The sequence below is a fragment of the Cydia strobilella genome, chromosome 11 (genome assembly GCF_947568885.1).
Source record: "Cydia strobilella chromosome 11, ilCydStro3.1, whole genome shotgun sequence".
Lineage (NCBI taxonomy): Eukaryota > Metazoa > Arthropoda > Insecta > Lepidoptera > Tortricidae > Cydia > Cydia strobilella.
This window is the reverse complement of record NC_086051.1, coordinates 10796569-10813071: the sequence shown is the minus strand read 5'-3', so window position 1 is coordinate 10813071 and position 16503 is coordinate 10796569. Positions and strand designations below refer to the sequence as shown.

General features: G+C 37.7%; 1 protein-coding gene across 8 annotated transcripts in view; it reads right to left on the bottom strand.

Annotated features, from left to right (window-relative positions):
• The window catches only part of LOC134745114 (potassium voltage-gated channel protein Shab), a 98348-nt gene that overhangs the window by 38540 nt on the left and 43305 nt on the right, over nt 1-16503 (bottom strand). For all 8 annotated transcript variants that reach the window (XM_063679068.1, XM_063679072.1, XM_063679073.1 and 5 more), the window contains exon 2: nt 11998-12095. The gene's annotated coding sequence lies outside the window, so the exon portion shown is untranslated. The remainder of the gene's footprint in view (nt 1-11997; nt 12096-16503) is intronic.

The following is a 16503-nucleotide window of genomic DNA, read 5'->3' as shown; positions in this document are numbered from 1 at the left end:
AAATAAACTATGTAACTCTAACCAAACACGACCTTACTAAATTAATATTTGTTTGAACATACGGCCAAAACATAAGTTATTACATGTTTTATAATAAATCTTGACACAGATGTACGCAGCAAAAAGGGGCGTCGACACTTGGCGGTGACACTGTAGTTCCGCAAGAAACAAGATGTTTCTCGTCCGAAATAACGCGAGTCGCCGTATGGCGCCGTCGTAGGTCAAGTCGGATATTTTCGCTCTCGCCTTGATACAGGGCTACCGCATATCATACGCGTCAGTTTAATATAACTCTCGTCAGTCAGCGAACTCGTACGCGTGTCCTATTCGATTGGAACGCAAGCCCGTGACGAACTCCAGATAGATCACTTAGTCGTATAATCTACTCTGATACCTCACATTACCAACTATGTAACTCACTTCTCAAGAGCACATGTTTGTTTATCTGACTACGCACCTCATAACTAAAAATAAACATTCAAATATAAAGTTAGTTTACATTACCATAAAAATAAATTAAACGGCTGTAGAACTCATTCGGTAGTCGGTAGTCATCAAATAGATGTTATGCTTCTCATTATGAGTCACATTGCAGAGTTTTATTTTTCGTATTGGCTCGTATTACCTATTTACAACCTCTGTATCTGCCAAGTCAAATACTCATATTGCATATTGCACCATGTAGAAAAAAGTATCAAGGTGCAAGAGTTGCTCAAATACACATATAAAATTTCCCAATTTTCGCTCGCATCGCACCGCGCGCATCGCTTGAGTGTGTAAATAAGTTCCTAAATCTAATATCATTTAATTTCAGGCATCAAAGGCCCAGTGATAACGTTTCAAGCTAATATACATGAATCTATTTATATTATAATGTAGTTACTTATTATAAAGTTCAATCCAAATCATGGAGCAGCACGTCAACTCGAGCAGAAGTCATTACGTGGAAACAAGAATGAAAGTATAACTATTCGCAGTACTATCGGAATTAGCATGTCCGGTGACGGTACGTACCCACAGTTCTATTACGAATATCTGCCGAGTACGAGATATTTTTGCCAGCACAGCTGTCAGATGCGACCGCGACTCATTTGGCACGAAAATCTGCGCAATGGCTTCGGCAGTCATTCCTCCTATCAAAAGTAACTTTCTATTTTCATTCAACTATAGTCCCTTTTTCATGGATTTTAACTTTTATGTCCTTATGTAGGTACTTGTTAATGTTAACAGAAATGTTCTAAAAGATTTTCCGTAAAATAATTATGGATTATAATCTTTTGCGATTAGATGTTGTTTATTATTTCCAAGTTGCGCAATCAAAACAGGTGCCAAAAGCATTAACGTTCTATTTAACGCAGACTGTGACATTCGAACGATTTAGGAACACGTGCTTAAGGTTTATGTTAGTAATTAAACAACGGCTAATAACGCGGTCTTAGGCAAATGACTTCATCATTTACATATGTGGTTATCACATGAAACGACACTAAAAACGAGAAAATATGACTTGTTTCTTTCAACTTTTCTTTTTAGTTTCTTAATTTTTGAAACATCTTTATATACGGCCCAATTCCAACAATGCTTATAAAATGTCGCACCGATAGGATACCGATCTGTAAGAGTCAAAAGTGACGTTTTTAGTTGAAGAAACGTCACTTTTGACACAGACAAATCAGTATCGAGTCTGTGTGACATCAAGCATTGTTCGAAACACATAAGCATAGTTCGAATTGGGCCGATAGTATAGCTTGATATTATTTCGTAAAGTGAAGTACCAACAAGCCATAACTCAACCGTTAAGACCAAGAAATATTTCGTCGGCTGAGAATACGTTTGTGCCATATCCATTTTTGAGGAAAATCGTTTTTTAATGATTCCTAAAATAACAAACATTGACATTAATCGGTTTTTAAAAACACTTATTTTTCAAAAATGTTGTACGTCAAGTGCACAAATCATACTCAAAAGTATGTCAGCGAATTAAGAACTATGGGACATATTTTAGAGTAAGTTGTCTACACCCATATTTTTACACTAGACTGTACCATATCCGCATTTTACTATATGATAGTTACACTCAATTAACAGAAAATTATCACAAAAGTATGACATATCCAAAACCTTTGTGTCATATCATATAAACATTCTTACGCAGATTGACTAAGTCCCACGGTAAGCCCAAGGAAGCTTGAGTTATGGGTACTCAGACAACGATATACAGGGTGGAAAGACACGACGATCCTTCTCGCAAAGGGGGGTAGTGATGGAGAATCGATTCGTAATGTTTAGATTTTTGTTACGAACAATTAGTAAAAATATTAAAATTAATTAATCTTCTTCTTAGTGACAACCCTACTATTACTACGTAAAAATTTTTGACATAAAATTGACATACGGCTAGTTGGGTGTGGTGGAGGATATCTTTGTCTGTAGCGTCGTAACGTCTCGGCGGCATTATAATTACACTCCCCGTATAACATAAGCAAATTTAGATAATCGCGGGCTCCCAAGGGCATCACGGTTTTATCACGGGTAAAGGTGACAGTCCATTTCCAACCGCAGCTGCATTTCTGCTCCGACACTACTGCAGCGGCCTGAACGCGTCGGTGTTATTGTCAATTTCCATAGTAAAATGAATGACTATATCGACTGCACGTATGGTGATTTTAAAGGTGACTGTCCATTTGTGACTGCCGCTGCACTGCAGTTGCGACGTTACGCGGTCCAGCACTATTGTAGCAGCACGACTGCTGCTGTTGCGGCGTGCAGTCGCGACAGCGTTCGTTGATGGCTTGTCAATGTCAAGTCATATAATGTCAGACGTACAAATAAAATACTTATTTTATTTTTGTATTTTTTACGAGAAGAAGCGAGTGACGATAATGCTACATGTTACATGAAAAAGAAGACCAGTTTGCCTTTCTACAATAGTACAATAGTCAGAGTCCGACGAAGGCAGCTACGCAATATTAATATAAAATCTGATATTTAATGGTGATCGTTTATTCAGGGAATATTGCCGATTAAATGAAAAGCAATTCAACATTGAATGAGACTTAATAATTGACGAAATACAACCAAATTCCTCAAATGAAATTAATGCAGAGGAAAAATATTATTCTTAACATTAAGGTAAGATCACATTGTGAAATTTTCTTCCCCATCCTCTTGCCTGAATCCGTGACCACCGCACACAGCAAGCCGACGCAAACGGGACTCATGTAGCTCGTGATATATACTACTTAATCCACCTGCATCAAGTATAGGTACCTACTCGGCCGTCAGAAACGTGCGGCTGGATTTAGAAGTCTGTGATAAACGTCCCCTCAAAACCATGCCAGGTAGGCTCTTTATCAGGTCTTTCATTGATTTCTGCAGTGATTCGTGGGTTCCGGAGATGGCGATGCGACACGTAACAATAAATTATCCAATGGTGGGCAGACAGTCGTTCCGTATTAGCAAAATATTACTGATTTATCTTTCTAAGTATGCATATTAAGCCAATTTTACTTTCTTTAAGTACCTAACAGTGAAGTATGATGAATAAAATAATTTGTAAGAGCTATAAGTAATTGCGCAATTTACACTTCATATTGTCCAGTTTCGTATTTCAAACTGAAACACAAATTTAAATCTTATAATTCCTCTCGTGTTGCAGGTGTCCCACTCTTCATGATATGACCGCACCATCCATATAAAACTTGACGGGCGAGACAAGAAATCCTTAAGCTATTTCCCTCACCTTGGCCGATAGAAAGAACTTTTAATAAATTAATTTGAATAATAAATGGTTTCCTCGTGTTGGTGTAATGAAAAATTACGTGTTGCACTGTAACAAAGTTTGTTTAACCCTCATGCCTTGAGATCCCCGTAACTGTCAATATTCTAAATTTTAAACCATTCGCTTCTCTCGTAGTTCAATTTTGTATCCTTTCGTACGTTTGGGTATCAATACCATGAGATATTAAACAACATCTTTGCCCCTTGTAATAAAAATTAATGATTGCTTCTTTTATTTAGCTCAGGAATGGCTTTGCAATGACAAAATGAGAAAGTGTCACCATAAACGACATTATATAATTATAGTTTGTCAAAGGACTGTCTCATTTCAAACATTAGATGACCAACTATACTATGATATTACGACTAGAGTTGCCAGGAATATTCGCAACTATTCGGTATTCGGCCTATTCGGCCACTTTGCCGAATATTCGGTATTCTATTTGCCTCTCTATCGCTCGTGCCCTGTCGAGCTTATAGGCCTTATGGCTATCTTCGCAAAACTACGAAAAAATATAAGAACAGTTTATATAATGAATTTATCATGAAATGTTAAAAAAATCACATAGGAAAATATAGAGACTGTCTCAATTGAAACAGACAGAGAGAATCATATACTATCTTTGTCTTGGGCTAGTATATGAAATATAGTATATATATATATAGTATAGGAAATGGATGAGTAGTTTTGTGGTTGTTCTTATTTACTGACAAATTGGGTTTGCCCTTCGAGCAACACGGAAAGGAGTCGGCATTCGCACTATTTCCCCTCTGTCGAGGTACAAGATCAATTGTGCATGCATACAACTAGCGCGGTACGTACAACACACACCTCGTGTTGCACACAATAATTGTGTAATGCGCTCTTTATTATAAAGAGATCGAGGTGTGCAAGACTTGTCTTTGACGTGTGTCATTTTCTATTTATTTGTGTCATCATTAGAGATTGGATTTTGTAAGTAGTGAGTGAGAAGTGCGACTGTGTGCACGTTTTCCTCCGTAAAAAATGGCAGAACGATTTATACGGTAAGATATCGCTTGGGCTCCTCCCTTCCGACGTGTCGGAAGCCGGTGTTGCTCGAAGTGTTTGCCAGACTATAGTTAACTTCCGAATTTGACGCTCTCTTTTCGGACCTATCATTCTAGTTTCCTGACTGGCTCTGTGACATGGCTCAATCTATGAGGATATTACCAAACGGAGCCGCCACGTCTGTAATTTGCGGTACAAAAACGTCTGCCAATTTTTGCGGGGGAGGGGAACGTCAAATGTATACGTAACGTCAAAATAGCCATGTCAGATAAACGTCAGTCCATACATTGTGTATATGTGTATGACCATTGGCCGACTATTTTCGACAGAGGGGAATGCCAATGGCTACTCCGTTGTGTTATATCCTCCTAGGGCTCAATATAGATTAGCAAAAAAGTTTACAGTAGGTACAGTCGCCATCGGATATATCGGAGCGACCGAGGTGCTAAAAATATCTGAACATGCACTCTAGCGCCTTGACAATAAAGGCGTGTTTAGATATGTGTGAGCTCCTTGGCCGCCCCGATATATCTGCGATATATGGCGACTGTACCATCGGAATTCTTTGTCCGTGGGTGTAATAAGCTCCTTAGAACGTAGTGGTTATATCCTCTTTGCTTAGAACTACTAATATCTGTGACCAAAGACATTTCAGTGCAGGTGACAGATTTGACGTGCGGTCTGCAGCCGCAGTTGCAATAATACACCAAATACGCAAAAATGGCCATGCTACGTGCGGTCGGTCTTGTCATTCATTTTACTATGGAAATTGACAATAACACCGACGTGTCGGAGCAGTAGTGCAGCTGCGGTCGGGAAAACGTTAAAATCACCATATTACGTGCAGTCGATATCGTCATTCATTTTACTATGGAAATTGACAATAACACCGACGCGTTCAGGCCGCTGCAGTAGTGTCGGAGCAGTAACGCAGCTGCGGTTGCAAATGGACTGTCACCTTAACGTATTCCCGACCGCAGCTGCACTACTGCTCCGACACGTCGGTGTTATTGTCAATTTCCATAGTAAAATTAATGACAAGGCCGACTGCACGTAGCATGGGCATTTTTGCGTATTTAGTGTATTATTGCAACTGCGGCTGCAGACCGCACGTCAAATTTGTCACCTGCACTGAAATGTCTTTAGGTCACAGATATTAGTAGTTCTAAGTAAAGAGGATATAACCATATATGTTACTGGACCTAATGAGGGTTGTCACTTGCAGTATTTTGCATTAAAATTTAGCTGCCTATAACTTTAAAACGGTTACGAATATGAGCCTAGTTTCTTTAGAGGAAATACAGTACTAAATCCAAACAATCCTTCTTTTGCGGAAAGGATCGTCGTGCCTTTCCACCTTGTATATAATATATAAATACTTAAATACATAGAAAACACCCATGACTCAGGAACAAATATCTGTGCTCCTCACACAAATAAAATATTGTACGTTTAAAATTTACTCATCAAAACGGATATGGCAATAATAAAATAGTTATTTGTTATACAAGGGTGCAAAGTTGTATTTTACCCGCGAGTGTGGAATTGAAACACGAGCAAGCGAAAGGATTCTAAAATAGAATCCTGAGCGTAGCAAGTGTTTCAACACACGAGAAGTAAAATACATTTGCACCCGTGTGTAACACAAAACTTTTCACCTCACTATAGCGAGGAAAGTGCAACGTCCACAGGCGTTAGATCATCTTCATCACTGAAATCACTCATTTTTTTACGATATTATAACAAAAAACTCTGGAAATTCTGTATTTTTACGTGAGAAGTTTTTAAGTAAAAAATTTGTTGACAATGTTGACATTTCTGACGTATGAAATGTCAATGATGCGTTTTGAAATTGCATCGACTCAACTTGTGCGTTCAGAATTATATTTAACATCATTATTAAAAAACAAACGTTTCTTATGGAACTTTAAGGTTTATGACATAAAATCATTAAATAAAGCTAAATTTGGTATTTTTTATTAGATTCTCAAACCATTTGTTTAATGATAATTAATATCAAACGAATCATTATTATGAGCGTTTTACGTTTTGTTATCTGTCAAGCTACTTAAACACGCTCCATCCAAGGTCAAATTACTTTCCCCACTAGTGGATAAAATGCGTTTTTCTCCGCTTGTTTTAAAGGATAAAAGACAACTTTCCGAGCTAGTGAGGGGAAAATGCTTTTATTTCATGTCACCATATTTTAAATATTTGTATGGTATAAATAGTAAACATATGTATCTAAATGATAAATAAGTTCAATATTTTCTAAATGTAAAACTTCGAAAAAATTGTTGCTTCTTTTCGCTCTCCTGCAAACCAATGTACTTAAGTGGCGTATGGCACAAACGTATTCTCATCCGAAGATTTTTATTTTGCTTGTCACGACACGTTGAGTGGAAGACGCCTAATTCCACAAAGTATACCTATAAGTATGCACAAGTAAATACATAAATGATGTTTGTAACACGTCATAAAACAACATTTATTTAACGCCTTCCAGTCCGGTCAGTTTAGGTGTTTACATGACGTCGTGGTATTTAAAACCATTGTAGTAAATCCGCTGTCTGGTTTCTGTTTACTATTCCCATCTAATTGAGACGTTTCATACGAAGCTACCTATGGAGATGAAACTATTATATAATAAAAAGCTAGCCACTTTTCCTAATTCTTGGCAGTTTAAAATTGGTAATTATTAAAGATTTTCTTTTAGTACTTATATATTTCACACCAACCACACCAACGGGTTTTTCTTGCCCATAGAAGTCAAAGAACAAGGTAAAATGCATTACATGTGCAAAATAATTTTTAAAAGGGTTATTATTTAAGTCGACGTCGGCGTCGGTCTCAGGCGGCTGGGGCGTCGCCACGCGGTCCATAAAGTGCCCAATTTAATGGCTATCAATAATGATCAAGTTTACGACTTTACGATACCTACTACCCATTTACAACACATTGGCAACCAGCCGAACCGGTAACCGTCTTCACATTACTAGGTACCAACAACGTGTATAGTTGGATTTTTTTAGTGTCCAAATGTTACTTACGTACTCTTTCTACAATTTGGACATCTTAAAAAATCTAATTATACAAGACAATACAAAAAACCGGCTAAATGCGAGTCGGACTCGTGCACGAAGGGTTCCGTACCGGTACGCAAAAAACGGCAAAAAAATCACGTTTGTTGTCGTAGTGGGTAGGACGGTGGGACGGACTTCCCATTAAAAGCTACATGAGCCCTATGACGACCTTGTGACATGGCGAGTAAATGCCGCCATCAAATAAGCATTCCCCTAATGTAGAGCAGCAGCTATATCAGTAGTGGCAAGAGGCCGAGGAAGCGGGTTCCGGTAGGGCTTTTGACCATAAAGTAATGGGCGATCCAAACCGGCCATTACACTGCGATGTGGAAGGCAAGTGGGGAAACCACCACATAACAAGTTCCCGATACGGAGTAATGGAAATGTCACAAATAAGAAACAGAAATACATCATCTGTGAAAATATCAACCGTCTAGCTATCACGGTTCGTGAGATACAGCCAGGTGACAGATAGACAGACGGAGAGACGGACGGACAGACGGACAGCGAAGTCTTAGTAATAGGGTCCCATTTTTACCCTTTCGGTACGGAACCCTAAAAAGGTAGGTGGTACGGTACATATGAAGCCGTATGAAAAAACATATGAAGAGATGCAAACTGAATAGATTGGGAGCGGAAGGCAGCGCAGCGGCTGGAATGGCGGCGCCTCGTGCATGATCGAGTCGGCGACATTGAAACTGAACGTCGCAGCAAACTCGACAGAAAGCGAGATGAGCTCAAGGCTCGGCCACCAACCTCTATTTCCTATGATTATGTAGGTGGTGTGCTGACGTGCCCAAAATGCGCTCGGAAATGTAGTAGGAAAATTGGGTACGGCGAGCCACGTAAAAGCGCACCAGAGAGTGGAACAGCTACACACTGTTAATTAACGGTACCTTAAAATGTCTACTCCAGAACACACAGTCGCTGTGGCCGAAATCGGTCATCAGGAGTATCACCATGAAGCCGTACTAATTTAACCCTACCTAATAGCCATATAAAGCAGGTACCTAAAGTACCTTGTTTATAAGGAGATCTCTACAACACATATATATGTGTTAAGTTTATATAAATAGAAGTAAAATTAAAAAAAACTATAAAGTATGAATATAAAGGGCTGTATCTTATCTGCCACTTTGTAAGCTGGCCAAAGTATTTTCAAAAGGATTGGGATCTCTTCAGGTTACAAATCTCTATAGTTGTTTTAGCCAGTTGTTTTTCGATTCCTGTATAAACCCGACACCGGTTATAAAATGCTAGGTCCCATGCCAAATGGCTAAAAGTGTAGCCAGCAGTGATCCAATACTAAACAAATGCTTTCACATTTTTTCATAAAATATAAATTAAGTTCACAAGACTTGTCAATACGTATAAGAAGTTTATATTAATCTTTTTTTTAATAGTCCGTTTAAGTGTCCCACTGCTGGGCAAAGGCCTCTCCCTTGATCTCCACAAGTCCCGCTGTTGTGTTTTTTCCGGCTAGTTACCGATGAAGGTGTCTAAGTCGTTCCTCCATCTCCGTCTGGGCCTGCCACGTCCGCGCTTATTTTGCGGCATCCACTTGGTGGCTATACTAGCCCACCTATCCGAATGCATGCGGCAGACGTTTATATTAATACTTACGTAAAAAGAACCGCAAGAATCTGTACAGTTATTTTTGTTTTATAATATAATATAACTATCGTTGTGCCCATAGTCATATCTAATGCCTCCAAAGCACTAGCACTTTATATTTTTTGTTAATATGTAGCTCCCAACATTTCATCGAAGCCAAAACTATTAAAATCCTTTACTGCACATATGTTAGGAGCAGACTTGAGTATGCATCGCAAGTATGGAATCCCCGCGATCATACTTATATCGATAGATTAGAACGCATCCAAAAGAAATTTATCAAGTTCCTTTGCTTTAAAATTAAATATCCTTATACATCCTCCAACTATATCAATATCTGTAGGAAGCATCATTTTATTCCGTTGCAAACACGCCGTGAAATCTCAGACATAGTTTACATTCTCAATATCTTAAACGGAAATGTTAATTGCCCTGAATTGCTGGCTAAACTCTCTTTCAGTATTCCATCCAAATCCACAAGAAATATTCAACCCCTTGCTGTTCCTAATGCTTCGCGTAACTACAGACAGAACAGTTTTTTGATACGTGCTAGTAAATGCCTAAATAAACTTACGAGGGAGCAAGACATTGATATTTTCAACAGCAACATCCAAACTGTGCGGCGTATCCTGACGGAGGAGTTCTTTAGGTGAGCATGCCTTATTGAAATTTCATTGTGCTGTATTTTTTCTTTTTCTTTGTGTATCTTCTTTAGTTAATTTCGAATTATGAGTTTAGCTTTGGCGTGTAAATGTAGGAATCGTGCAATAGTGCTAACCACCAATTGTTTTTGTTAATATGTAGCTACTGGTGAGAACCTGTAATTGGCTTTTTGTATCATATTTATAAAACCTATAGACATGTTAACAGCTGTTGGATCTCCGAATAATAATAAATAAAATAAAATAATATGACAAATTCATTGTATTCCTAATTGTGCTTTGTGTAGGTAACTAATTCGATTATTGTATACCTATTATAGATATTAGATACAAATCCATGCATATTTATTTAACATGCACCGGAATTAGATTAGGGGTGATTAAATTTATTTGCGTTATGGATGTTTATTTTAGGTATAATATGCAAATCATAGTGTAATTTTATTCGTATGACGCACACGCAGAATCGATGTCCGTATGGTAAAAAACTTAGCTAAAGCCCCCTTTGCTTTTGTGTGTAATGTGTATACGTTCCATATTAGAAATTTATTTTAATTTATGTATTGAGAAGTTCAACAGCGTTTACATTAAAAATATAAAAATAGCATGAGAACTTAAGCATAGCCAATAACAGAACTCCCTGGAATTTATACAAAATGAGAATCATCTGTGGGTAGACTTGTGACTTGTGCTGTACAAGAATTGTAAATATAAGTTGTTGTAAATCTATAAGATACCAAGAAAAAGAGAAGAAAAATTAAAAATTTATAGTAACTGTAATCTGGAACACTTCCTAAAATATGTTAATAAAGTTCTAATTTTGCGTAAACAATAAATATTAAAAAAGTATCAATAAAAATTTACTAGCGAATCCATTAGTTTACATGCATTTATTGGGATTTAGTGTGTTTGTGTGTGCGTGTGTGTGGGTGTTTGTGTGTGTGTATTTGTAATATGACTTTGCTTGTGTGAGTAATGTGTAGGTATACGTTCCATATTTGAAATTTGTAATATGACGTAAGGTTTGCAGATATATTATTTACTTCGCTAAGAAGTTTTATGAAGAAACCATAAATCCCACCGTTATATCAATGTTGCAGTTCATTGAAAATAAAGTTTAGCAAAAATACGTCCCCTAAATTCGCCTTTAGTACATAACCTGTATCATGCATGGCCGTTTAGTACTTAATTCAACGATTTGGAATAAGTTTTATTAAAAAAAACTAGGCGAAGTTAGGGACGGGTGAAGCATTCATTTTGAATCGATATCTTTTTCTTGGTAAAATATTATTTTAATATTTTACTTGGACGAAGTTGGGTACCCGTTGGTGAAGTTAGTGTTATCTACGGCATCACTATCAAAACTATCTAGTTTTGCCAACCTTATAATTTATTTTTCATTGACATTAAAGAGAAGCAGTTGTCAATGCTGAGTAATTTAAACGTTTTTGTAAACTGTACACAACTACATGCAAGAGGGGCTTCAGCTAACTTTTTTTACAATAAGCAATTGGGTTCAAATGAATTTGTTATAAAATTTCCATTCTGATATTCAACTCCCCATAGCCTCAATAACAATACTTTTACCTAAATTGTTAATTGAAATTCAAGAAATACTATAAAAATGTAATCTTGGTAATTTAAAAAAAAAAACATGCATTTTACTTTGCTCGTATTCGAAATGAAAAGTAGAGTGTTTAACTCGGATGAAAGGCATCATTCCAGCCTCATCGCCCAGCAGAAATGAGTGCCTTTCATCCCTTGGTTAACAATCTACTATTCCATGGACGTCATAAATAGGTATGTACTTACTAACGCACTAACTAACCTTTCGGTAGAATCTTGACTGGGTATCTTTGCCTGCGCGTAAAAGTCTCTACCCTGACGCTGATCTCTCAGCGGCCAGGTCTGACGTGCCTCAGGTTTCTGTAAAGGAGAAAACTATGTCAATTGTCAACATAACAAATCGATACGCCGACGACCTAAGAGCAGATATATTTAGCGGCTAGCCCTAAATTTAGATTGATAGTGACGTAAGAGTCTCGTAATATCCTCGCTCGGTTTATTTATGTCAATGAATTAATATAAAGTTCATGCGTGGTTGTGGATGTTTTATGCAAATAATGCACCCGGTAAATCTTTGTGTAAACTGCCATGGGTTATAGTACATAACCGACCGCGTTTCCATATACAAAGACTTTTTATGATGATGCGTGCGATATCGTGTAAAGGAAACATAGGTCCCGTGCGACGTATGTACGAGTTAAAGAAATTTGAGTAATAAACGATTACAATTTACGTAACAAAAAATTTACTTAGGCCAGGATTACACTCGTAAGTTTCACTTACGTAAGCAGGGACAAAGCTATTTGCTAGAATGAGATAACGATATTCATATCTCATTCTGTAGTATAGCTGTGTCCTTACTTACGTAAGTAAAACTTACGTGTAATCCTGGCCTAACTCCGCTGGAAACAAACTTTTATGCTGGAGAGGAGGAACGGTTATAGGAAAGGAAGCATTTCTTTAATACTTTTGTTCTGTTGAATACTGATGACTTAATATTTGATCAAATCTTAATATTAATCTAAGTAAAGACATATTCTTGGTAGCATTATATATCTTCCCAAAATTGATAATATATCATTTAATACGTTTTCCATCCACTTATGGTAAATCATTAGTGCGTTTCAGAATTGAATATCTTCCGGGAAAGGTGTGACGATATTGTATGTATACGATAAAATAGGATAATATTTATTTTGGATCTCAGTTTGTAGACTTGATGAAAAAAACTAGCTAATAATGCTTCTCCAGAGGTTTATGACCTGGTAGTATAGGTAACCCATTTTGCTTCGAAGTATTATGTATTATAAATTTCAAAGCTTGCTTATTACCTAAACCTGAATCATTAAACGGTTCGCCGAATTTGTTCTTCCCACCGAAAGCTTCTTTCTTGAAAATGAGAGGTATTTCGTGTAACTTGGCCAAGCCAACAGTTTAAGCCGTATCCGGGCGGTATATTTTTTATGAAACGGTTGTGGCGACGGGTTGTCGAGGCGGTCACTCGCGGATCTCGAGACGAGGACAATCGAGCCTCGAGCCGCTCTGTAAACACAGAGGCACTCAAGATGAATATAAATCACGGTTAATCCAGCAACCCTGAACGCAGCCTTATATTAATAACATCGTGCCGGTCAGCGAAACAATGCCAATCTATGCTAAGAATACATGTATTAAATAATAGCTGAAATCTTCCCACCCATAGCGTGATAAGCAATAACAATCTCCTTGTAAACACGACTCCCTGCGCCGCCTCTGACAGGCGTCTGACGATCTACCAGCTACTTTAATAATTTAAGCGTTTCCGTCAAATTTATCCACTACTACTAGGGTAATTCCAACGCTAATAGCAGCGACCTTGGCAGTCATAAATATTTATAACATCTTTACGACGACGGCCAATGTGAATGTCTTCTAAATCTGAACTATTCCTCCTGATGAATAGACAAATGTTCATAGGTAGTATTTTAGTAGTAGTTGGTACAAAGTAGACAAATCTAATAATGTAGTGTTACCCTGATAGATAAATTATAGCGGGATCGGGGTCATCGCGGTGGATAAAAAACGTAGACAAAGGGATGCTAAGACAGCTAGATGCTGTTTTACTAGCCCGTAGATACACTATGCTATATAGGTATCAACTGTTAACGCTTGACAATCCGGTAACCACAAAACATATAGCCCAGAGCAATCCTATCTACTTACTTTATTATCTAAAGCCATAGCTGAAGCTTCGCCTAACCAATAACGCGATAACGAGTGCGTCTTAATTTTCCTTTGTCTATTATAAAAACCAATATATCTGTTCGGACAACATATTGTTTCAGTATTGCATTTTATAACCCATAAACCTTTTCAGGTTATGATTGTTATGAACATGAACATGAACGATAAAGTGTATTGAAATAACAGGGTGTCAGGATAGACTTCTAACCTGTGACCCGGTATGCCATATGCGATTCGATCTACATGACTATGCGAGGACAGTAGTTTGGTAACAATTACCCGACTCCTTTACCATGATATTTCGGGCGGTATTTCTAGTAAAATACTAAGTGTCAATTTCGGCATTTTTCTTAATAAAATAATTTCATTCCATTCATTAGTTTATAATAAACAGCGCCCAAGGGTGACCTACCGCAATTTTATTACAATTGTTAATTGACAAGTGTGAGCAAGGGCATAAGTATAGTAAGTTTTTCAGGCCCATCATGTATAGGTATAATCTATTAGTGGTCAGACATGTGCATTTTAAACACCGAACTGCATTAATTTCCTTTAACGACTTCAAGCGAGATTTCGACTCACACTGCGAAAAATTTCATTCACACATAGGTAATACAGTCTAGAAGACACATTTATGCTGGCTAGTCTAAAATAATCATCGTTAGAGCTCGGTAAGGGACAGAATACACGGACAGCATTGATGGACGTGTCGAGCGCAGCAGGGGCCTGATCAAAACACAACGAAGCCAATAACAAGCCTCAATGCCCTGCCCACCGCGCCGCGCCGTGCCACTTGCCCTTAATAGAATCTCACGGCGAACAGACGGCCTACCGCGAAAACCAAAGTTTTTTACTCCATTTAAGATGTAATTAGAGGACAGAGAAAGATGCCCGCAATTTGCGAATTTCGATTTTCGCGGTAGTAGGCCAGGCCCCGTAGACAACATGCCAATCGCTAACTACGTAGCGAACGAAACGGAACTGTCATGCACTGTCACATTAATATGGAAGAGTGATAGAGAGACACAAAGCGATTCTATAGCGAAGCGCAAGCTAGCGTCACCTTGGCTAGGCCGCCAGTTTCACCAGAGGCCAGTGCACAGCGTATGCGTGTGCGTAGAAAGTGCATGACGTGCGCGTTGTAATATACAGATCCTTAAGCAAGCCGACACACCGCTTGCGTGACGTTTGCGTGTACGGCCCCAACATTTTAGCACACGCGCACGTACGTCTACGCACACGCAGCCGATGAGCACTGGCCTTTAAACAACTGCCACTTTGTTTCCGATGTTACTTTGGGTACAAAAATATTCAAATCTTAATTAACTTTTACTAATGCTTAATTAATATATTTTATTAAAATATTACCTACATTTTTGAAGAGGCTAAAAAGTGACCAATATTTAGATGGTCGAGTTATTTTGAGAGCCGATCCGTTAGGCCGGGAGTCAAAAAGTGCTTTTCACGAATTCTGTGAGGAAATTGATTAATTATACATTTTATAATCGCTCCACACGAGATGACAATTTAATATTCTTACCTTCTATAAACTGAAAATTCAAAACAAACAACCTTTTAGTCCCTTTGAGGAGTAAGCATTAACACTATTTTTAGAGTTTTGAATGATTCACGGTTAGTTTCACTAGACTTATATTGACCGGGATATAGACCGTGATTACCTTTTGTATTATTTATGAGTTCACGGGTGACTGAAGATGGCGGGTGGGTGTCAAAGTTGTGTAGACAGCGCTCGGTCTACCCTCATTCTTGCGCGTCGGCTGCGTTCGCTTTCAACGTTAATATCGGTCGCATTCACACTTGTTGGTCTGGTCACGATCTATATCCCGGTAATATAAGTCTAGTGAACACTATTTTTACTGAGTATTTGACAACTTGACAACTAACACAACAACTGATCTATAATTGTTTAGTCTCAACAGAATACTACAATTATGGTATATAACATCCCGCCTATGCCTACAATTTTAAAACAAATACTGCAAATACAGAAATTTGTTAATTACCCATAGATTACAGGTAAATTTATAAGAAAGATAAGCTTAGAGAGAGAGAGAAAGAGAATTATGACACTTCGCTCGATACAATAAATTTCCAAAGTAATCTCTAATTTGGACTTTTAATCAAACTTTACTTGGTTATTTATTATGGGACGCTATAAACAAAAAAAGAATAAAAACAATCTTAACTTAAATAGTAATTTGGCAGCTTTCGAATTTCGATATTGTAAGGCAACGTTTTTAAAATAAATAAAAATCGACACAATTCGTTTAAAATTGACACTTGGTGCGCATGTTCTTTCCCGTTCTTTCTTGCGAAATGCGACAGTGATAGCGGCAAACCGATGGAACGGCCTTAAAAAAATGTTCATAAATATGTGTGTAAAAAATAGTCCACCGTTGTCAATCTATATTATAAAATGTTCGTTGTTTTTGTACTTTACAGTATATCATGATAATTTAAACTGTATATGTTAATATTGTTTTATTACAATCTTACTAATATTGATTTCAGTGAGTGTGGATTT